The sequence below is a fragment of the Crocodylus porosus genome, unplaced genomic scaffold (assembly GCF_001723895.1).
Source record: "Crocodylus porosus isolate Cpor-Errol unplaced genomic scaffold, CroPor_comp1, whole genome shotgun sequence".
Lineage (NCBI taxonomy): Eukaryota > Metazoa > Chordata > Crocodylia > Crocodylidae > Crocodylus > Crocodylus porosus.
Window position 1 is genome coordinate 40,164,568 of NW_017728909.1, and position 8,770 is coordinate 40,173,337.

An 8,770-nucleotide genomic window follows, 5' to 3' on the forward strand; every position below is an offset into this window, starting at 1 on the left:
ATTACTCTTGTCAAAAAAAGAAAAAAAAAAGAAAAAAAAAAGGTTGTACTTCATCACCCATGTAAACATGCTCATGAAGTTGAAAGTAATTAAGATTTGATACACTGATATCAATTTATTTATGTAACTAAATCACTGTTTTATAAACTTGTTAATGATCAACAATTTTTTTGTTTTGATTAAAATTAGTTTTTTGAAAGTTGATTCTGCTTCCTTTATGATGTCTGTTACTGGAGTGGAATTTTGTATGTAGAGCTTGTACGTCTTGCATTCCACAACTTTCTGCTCAGTACAATACTACAGTGAGAGTCAGTGGCCATTTCTACAGAGATCTGTACAATGAAATATAGTCTTAGTCATGCCCCCTGCACGATGTGCAAAATGAAAGTAGAATTAACAAGCAGCATTAGCTGTTTCCCTTAATAAAGATGCCTAGTCTGTAGCAAGAAAGAACCAGTCAGATGCATCTTTCCTAGTAGAAAGCAGAGCGTGTTGATGCATTGTTTCTGGAGAATGACATTAATTAGATTGACACAAAAAATTGCATGTTGCAATGCAGTACTTGGATTCAGGTTAAAAAACTATTTACTTGTGCTTTTGTTTTTGGATTCTACAATTGTCAGAGTTCTTTCTAAAGCAGATGATGAGCCATTGCCTTCCCACTCACCAATCCAGCATCTTGGATTTACAGCCTTTCTGCCCCTCTTGTGATCTCAGTTTCCACAATCCTGTTTTGTGGATGATGTAGCTTGCTATCTGCTGGGGAAGTCCGGGAGGAGAATGTTCCACTCCTATAAGAATGCTGTATGCTTAATTTTACCCCACTAAAAAGACCCTGATTTTGAGATGTACAAGACCATGGCTTGACTGGATTTTCCTCTCATTTGTGGAATAGGAGAAAACTTCGGCTTGGCTTTCCTATGAAGGTCTTTTATCCATAATCTCTCTGAGGCAAATGTATACAATAGAAGGTGCCAGCATCAATAGTTTTGCGAAATAACTCATTGCAAATATTAAAAACATCAAGATTGTCCACTAGTACGTGATACTTGGTGTTTACAACTATAACAGCAATGCTGCCTTATGTTTAAGCCAGGTGTAAACATTTTTATGTCTATACGCATGCTCAGTACCAGAGTATTAACAGTATTTAAACCTAGGAGCCAACAATATATCTTATGCTATAAGTATTACATATTTTAGTTCTTATGGATACCCTGGCCTCTTTCAAATTCTAAGAATGCCACCAAATATTTTGATACCACTTACGTTGAATGTACAAGTGCATGATATAGTTTGCATAATAAGACTAAGCAAATGCTGGCACCCCACTTACATCGGCTGTATTTGCCAGGGACCATCCATCTTGCTCTTATTCCCATATTTGCCTTTCTTGGGTATTTTATATTTTCTAATTATTCCCTTTGTTTTGCAGGGTGCTGTTCTATTCTTCAACCCCAACCCCACCAATTGTGCATTTGCAAGGTATTTTAGACTATCTAATCTGAGTTTCCTCCCTTACCTTGCTCCCACGTTTGGATGTCGCTTAGAATCACGGGCTAAAGGGAGAATTAGCACCTAATGAACAAATGTCAGAGATGCCACTATGCCATTAGTTCTGCTATGCTGTGAGGCTTTTGTCAGTTAGAAGACTAAGTGGACAATGATCTAATAATACATATTATCTGAACTTAAATGTAGTTTGACTACCAATCCAACCCAAGTAACAGCAACAATGACATAATTCAACAATATTCTGTAGTTTCCATGACTTTGGCCCTTCTGGAAACCTTGGATTGTTCTCACCTTTCTTAATCTATTTCCTCAGCTAGGACTGCTCTATGGGTCTCTTGAAAATTTATGTGAGAGTCTAGGAGGTAAAAATGCTCGGTCTCAAGCACAAACTCCAGCTAAAAGACATGGCAGATCCCAATTCCTCCTCTTAGGTGAATTTTTTTTTTATTTAAAGAAATATGGATCCAACACTCAGGACTACAAGCTAACTTTACTCTGACTAAGCCCCCTTTTTTGTTTCTTTTTTTTTAATTTCAGAAAACGTATAGACAGTTGAATTTTTCTGTCCTCCAAAACCTTAACAGCTTGTGTCAATTGCCTAGAAGTGAGAAACTCGCAGTATATGATCTTTCCTCTGATAATGTTACGTGAAACCGTAAAAAGATAGAATGTTCCTTTCTAAAGACCTACTTGGGAAAATTTCTCAGGCAAGAACTCTTGGAGACTTTCACTTAGAGCATTATCTTTTCTTTTTTCTTTTTAGCCTTTTATATACTGTACTCAGTATCTGAATCAGAGGTTAGAAGAGAATATTTCTCATTGAAATTGGTCACCTTCATTTTGCTTTTGTGAGGTTTTCAACACTTATTTCCAAATCATTTTTATCTTCAGAAGAAACTTTTATGTTTGCAAGGTTGGTAGATCAATATGGCAGACTCATGGAGAAAAGGAGTCATTGTCAGTGAAGTGTGATTTGGGAGGGAAGTATTAGTATGGGAAAGCTAAGCTTTAGAGACAGAGTTGGTGACCTGTGAGAGATTCTCTCTGATGTGCCACTGGTTTCTTTATCTCAAAATCTGTTTCCTTTAGTGTTACAATTATTGCTCCAACCTTGGAGCACATGGAATTGACAGAGCATTTAAAAGATTACATGGAAGAAATTGCAGGTGAAATAGACATACCCTTTCTCTTAGCAGTCATGGTCTAAGAAAGTAGAGTCTGATGCTGTTTCATAGAGGTTAGGGTCAGAAGGGACCTCAATAGGTCATCGAGTGTGACCCCCTGTTAGAGCTCCATGGACATGTTTAACAATAACCGATGGAATTTATTCAGTAAAGTAGATTTGTTAATATTTAGACTTGGTCCTATAGATAAATGGATGGATAACTTCTTGTACTGGAAAGATGCAAATGCATTTTGGAGTCCATTCTGGGTACAACAAAGAGAGCTGGTTCTTAGCATTTTCAAATCTAAGGAATGTTGTGCGAGTGCCCCATGTTCTTAGCTGAACTTTTTGTTTCAAGGAAAACCTGTAGCATCCCATTGCTTATCTGGCTACTTTGGATCCATGGAATCTTGTTCAGTTACTAAAGAAGTGGCTTTAATGCTGCAAGCTTTCTAAATTCTCTATGAAAGACAGCTGACAAAACACTTGGGGTTTTGTCAAATTATTAATTGCATATTTATTAAAAACAAAAATCCCCAAAACAAACACATGACCCTTTATAGCTACACAGGCCAATTAAATGTAGATATGGACGGGGAGTAATAAGGTATACATCACTAAATGAGTCAAAATTGGTATAATTTACATGCAGAGGGAGTTGCACAAGGTTTACATTCACAAAATCCCTAGTACAATTCCCTGAAAGCCAGTAGAATTGCACCACAGCTAAATTTGGCTCACTTTTATTCCATTAAAAAGGGCTTCTGAGTTTGATCCAGAGACTCTTACAGACCATAGATGAACTTTGGTTTGAAAGCAAAAAACCTGTTAATTGATCTGCTCTCCTAGTGCAGGGAAGTAATCTGACAAGTAAATGTGGCTGCTGCAAAGTCAATCTGTATTGGGTGCGGGAGATGTGAAACCACCAGCATGGTACTAGGTACTGAGTGATTTCCTCTGCTTTCTCCTTCTTGGCTAGTAGCCCAAGAAGATAACAACTTACCACTTTCATATAAATGCTGTTTAACTTTTTGGAGGAAGGGGAAGTGGGGGTAGGGATGTAGCTTAGCTGGTCTGTCTAGCCTTAAAGTTTCTCTATAGCAAACCACATGAGCCAAATGCCAGAGTGTAATTACTGTGGCCATGTCCAGACAAGCGTGGCCATGTGGTCTGTGGTGCCCCATGCTGCGCATTCAGCTGTTCTATGTGCTGCAGGGAAAGAGCACAGGATGGTTTTTTTGTTTGTTTGTTTTTTGACCCCTGGATATCCAGGGGTAAAAAAAAACCATGCAAAAAAAAAAGCAGAGCTTCACACGCAGGGGCATTGTGCACCACTCAAAATTTGAGCCTGGCCAGCTGGAGCCATATTCCAAGCAGCAGGATCACTGTTGCTGCAGCCCTGGGATGCCCCCAGAGCACCAGGTAAGGCTGCTGGGGCCAGCCCAGTGCTGGCTTCAGCCTCTTTACCCTACCTGCTGTAACCTGCCACATGCCAGAAGGTGCATGGCACAGGTGTTCCTCAGGGACAACTAGTGGCGGCACAAGGTGTGTCCCCAGGGAACCAAATGTGGATACGGCCTATATGACCACCATCAAGCGTGGTTTGTAGGAGGTCTTATGGACAGCTGACTAATGTAGGACCAAGTCTTTCAATTGGAGCATTTTTAGTCTTTTGTTAAAGGGGAGAACCTGCCGCAAAGAAAAGTTGCTCGTAAAAGACATTTCACCAGCTGCTGCTGCTTGTAGTTGGAAAGTTACAGGGTCAGAAATATCTATTGACATGTATTAGCTGCAAAACACTGGAACTTTTTAATATCAACATTGCTGGTAATCAGCGTAGCTGTGCAATGGAATCCTGGCCCATGTTAGAGTTCCCTAGTGCTACAATAATACAAATAATGATCTTGCTAATTTTTATTTTTTTATTTTATTTATTTATTTTTTTTAACATCTAACCCAAACCCTTAACATCTACATGCTAGTAATCCTTTCTCCAATGGATTTTGAACGTGGCCTATTGTGTGCTTAATATTTAAAGGAGAAACTGTTAATGATGGATGGGACCTTCCAGCTGCATCACCTGAGCCAAAACAGGTACAGAAGTGTCAGTGTCAAAGCTTTTACAAAGTATACATGTTATGATTTCTAGAACTTGGGCTGCCCCTTCAGTCCACAAGTCATTGACTGAGCACAGCCATCTACCGGCCTTTGTGTCAACTGTGCTTTCAGCATTGTTCCTCTCTAGCTTTTTTTGTTTAGGCAGCTGTAATTTTAAAGGGCCTTGGTTCAGAAAGACGTTGCTCTGGAGCAGGAAGTTTGTGCTGTTTTTCACGTGGCTTGGCCATCTGAAAAGAGAGCTGTAAATTACGTACATCTGTTCTAGTGTGTTCCCTGGCCAAGCTAATATACTTGGCCATGTTGGAATTGCCTACAGCCCATCGGGTAAACCAGAGCAGACTGCAGCATCCAGTACCCCCACATTTGTAAGTCACAGATGGAAAGATCTGGTCCCCCTTTGCTTCCCCCCCCACAAAAAGGCACCCCAGATGTAAGTTCTGTATAGAATTGCCACTTCCTTCCTAGGTCCTTTAATCCTCATTGCTGAAATACTTATCTGCCTGTTCAGGTTTTGGAAGCAAACTTCACTGCTCAGATAATCATTCAGAAGGGTAAGACAAGAAACATTACCAAGTGATTAAGGCGAGGTCAAATAGTTCACCCAGAGATACAGGGCCAAATTTCCCTCAGCAGATCCTCAGCTGAAGTCAATAAGATTACATTAGTAGGGAACTTAGCTTATTACATATAAAAGATGGAGGGAACAAGAATGTAACAGTAATGATAGACAGAACAGTGCCAAATTCTTATCTCCGTCCAGTTGATGGACAGGAAAAAGTGTTTTGGATTTGTGACCATAAATTCCAGACAGTGAATTAGTAAATAATACTCCTGGCATTTAATCAGAATGTTGTAATTATCTCCATTCCATAGTGTGCCTGTATTACAAAATACCTTTTAAAATAGCAAGTCCAAATGTCTTCTCTGTGCTAAGGCTGCAAAGCAGAAGTAGCTTTAGAGATTTTTTTCCTTCCTTTATTCTCTCTTATTAGTGTAATGCTAAACAGGAATTGTATTTTTAATGGGTGGAAATTTGTGATCGTGAGGAAAGCATGATTTCTTTTGTGCATTTAATTGACATTTTAAGCATGTTAATAGATTACTATGGTAACTAAAAATATCCAAGAATAATTTCCAGAGTGGGAAACGTGGTCCCTCCTGAGTTAGTTTGTCACTGGGAGGGGGATCAAATATGTGAAGAAGAATCTCTTCATCATTTTCAGTCTCATGGCTTAGAAAGAAAAGGGGGCTGTGAAAGGCAAATGCTCTTACACGCTGTGGCAGCTACCTTCCCACTGTAGTTGGCTGCTTTTCATGTTTAATATTGTAAATTACTTCTAATCATATGACCCACTTCTACCTAGTCTGCTACAAGATACCTACCAAATAATAACAGCTAAAGGAAATGACCAAGAAAACCCCAGCCAATATTTAATGTGTTAAGCCATTTCATCCACCCTATGAGTTATATATCAATGCAGATTAAAAAGATGCCAGAGGACCCCTGTATTTTCAAAATTCTTCATTTTTTTATCTTCCTGGTGCAGGCTTTTCCTCCACTCCTTATTTTAAGGTTGCAGGAATGCTTCACTTAAGGAAGTTCTTTGCTGGAGGTTTCACAGGCCTATGGGTTTTACTCTAATATTAGAGATGCCAGGTTAGCTTGCAATATAGGACACTGCCACAGGGCCACCATATGTATCTCTAACAAGCAAACACCAGCTCTGTGTTGGGGGGAGGGAAGGAAAACGGGCTTGCAACCATGAAGGTGGCAATAGGACTCTGCCTTTGTCATTATGTCAAGCCAAAGCATTCAAAACTCATGAGATTTTTTAAAATAGTAAATGTTTGTTTCTTCACGGTGTATTTGTCTTGTAGGCTGTGAGCCTTTGACAGTCATGTTTCCAAGGCTTTGTCAAATGACTCCAGAAATTGGGGGTTGAATAAATACAGCAAATATCACAGGACTCCCAATAAAATCTTAAGTCCATGACACCATTTACTTGCAATGTCTCTATTTCAATGGCAGTTCACAGAGTATATCTAAATGATATGACAGGCAGTTGAGCAGTTTAGAAGATCAATTTGAGCTGGACTGTATTATACTTAAAAACCCAAAGGAGAACTGGTCATAGCAGGCATTGAAATGTGATTGTGGTGGGATGTGTATTCTGGTTCTAGATCTTCAGGTTGTTCTGAACTACCTATTTATTTGAAAGATACGTTTATTTTTATGAATGTGTAGGTAACTACAGTACAAATACAGTGACTCCTATTTATAAGTCAGTGTTTGCCAACTGTTCCCATATCACAGATCTGAGATGATCTCCCTTTGTATAACTAACCATTTTTTCCTCTTCTGCATTTTAGTTGCTTACATGACAACTGGTTTGTATAATGTCAGTCAAGTAAGTCTGTGTTGTGCTTTATATATTAATATAGTAAATACAGTATGTTGTTTTTATCCCCTTTCAACGACTTGAGCCTTAAAATGACCAGTTCCTGTCTCTTATAGATGATTAAGGTCCATAAGCATTGTTCTTAGTTGTGAAAAAAGTGACTGTGGTTCTCAAGGAAGTGATATGGTGCTATTTTAAGTTTTATGTTGTTCATTTTGTAAGTGTATCAGCTTCCTTAAACAGGAAAAGCAGACTTTAAAAGTCTATTGCTAACAAGAAACAATTTTCATCATGGAAAAAAGACTTTATAACATGTGACCTTTTCATCAGGAATGAATCAAGTAGGAAACACAATTGTGCATGTACACAATGTATGTATGTAATGCATCAGTAAGTGAACATGCTACAAAGGAATTAACACCCTCTGAAAAAGTCCAAACAGGCAGTAGGCGACTTGATCTTTTATTTGCATATTGTTTTGTACCCAGATGGTCTGTTTACTTGGGGGGGATGATCTAATTGGACACATTGAAATGGCACTGGCTCTTCTTATCCCAGTGTGAAACTGCTGGTTTCTGCACCTGTTTGTCCTGCTGAATTGCATTTCTGGCATGTTTGCCAGGCTGGCAGTCACCCTGTGCTATCATTTTGTTCACTTTGGATTACTTATACCAGTATATCTAGGTTATCTGGTAGCAGCAGCAAAGCTGAGCCTCCTCTTCCTCCATAAGTGAAAAAACAAACAAACAAAAAACAACCCTGCCCACCTATTCTTTGACAGAGGATAGATTGAAGTACAAATTATGGGCCTCAGAGTCTAATACTGCAGAATTCTGGACCTGTTTTTTTCAGTGGCACATTGTGAGGCCTTGGGAGAACCACTTCATCTGTCTTGTGTTTATCCTAATTGGTAAATGGGATAACAATTCATATGATTTTAACAAAGGATATTGTGATTAAGGTGTCAGCACAGGCCACTGAATAGGGCATACGATTGGGAGGCAATAGACCTGAATGCTACCTAAGAGCAGCCGCTGCCTTGCTGTGTGACCTTGGGCAAGTTTCTTCACCCCTGTGCCTTAGTTTCTTCATATTTAAAGGATAGACTCTTTTGTGAAGCACTTTGTTACCTGCAGAGGGAAAAGTCAGAAGAGTATAGGAATGATTGTGACTTTTTATGTAATACATGGGAAGAATTAAGGCACTATATAAACAGCAAGTAGAAGCTTTGATTAAATTCAGCAAAGGGGATTTGGTGATCAGGATGGAAGAGACTCCTTGATTCATTTTACACTTTCTTGACATAAGGTATTTTTAGCACAACATATCTGCTTAGGTAAGTAAAACATAGCATAATGCCAAAGAATAGCCCTGACAACATTTTGGAAAGCAAAACAATGAGACTTGTCTTTCTAAATGCAGTTTCCAAAGTGTTAAACTAAAAGAACCAAAAGCAACTATTCTTTGACTCTTGTTTCTCTAGTGACTTTTGTGCTTACAAGTAAAATACTCATAGCTTGGTGGTTAGGGCAGCCTCCTGGGAAGTAGGACATGTGGGTTCAATCCCCCTCAG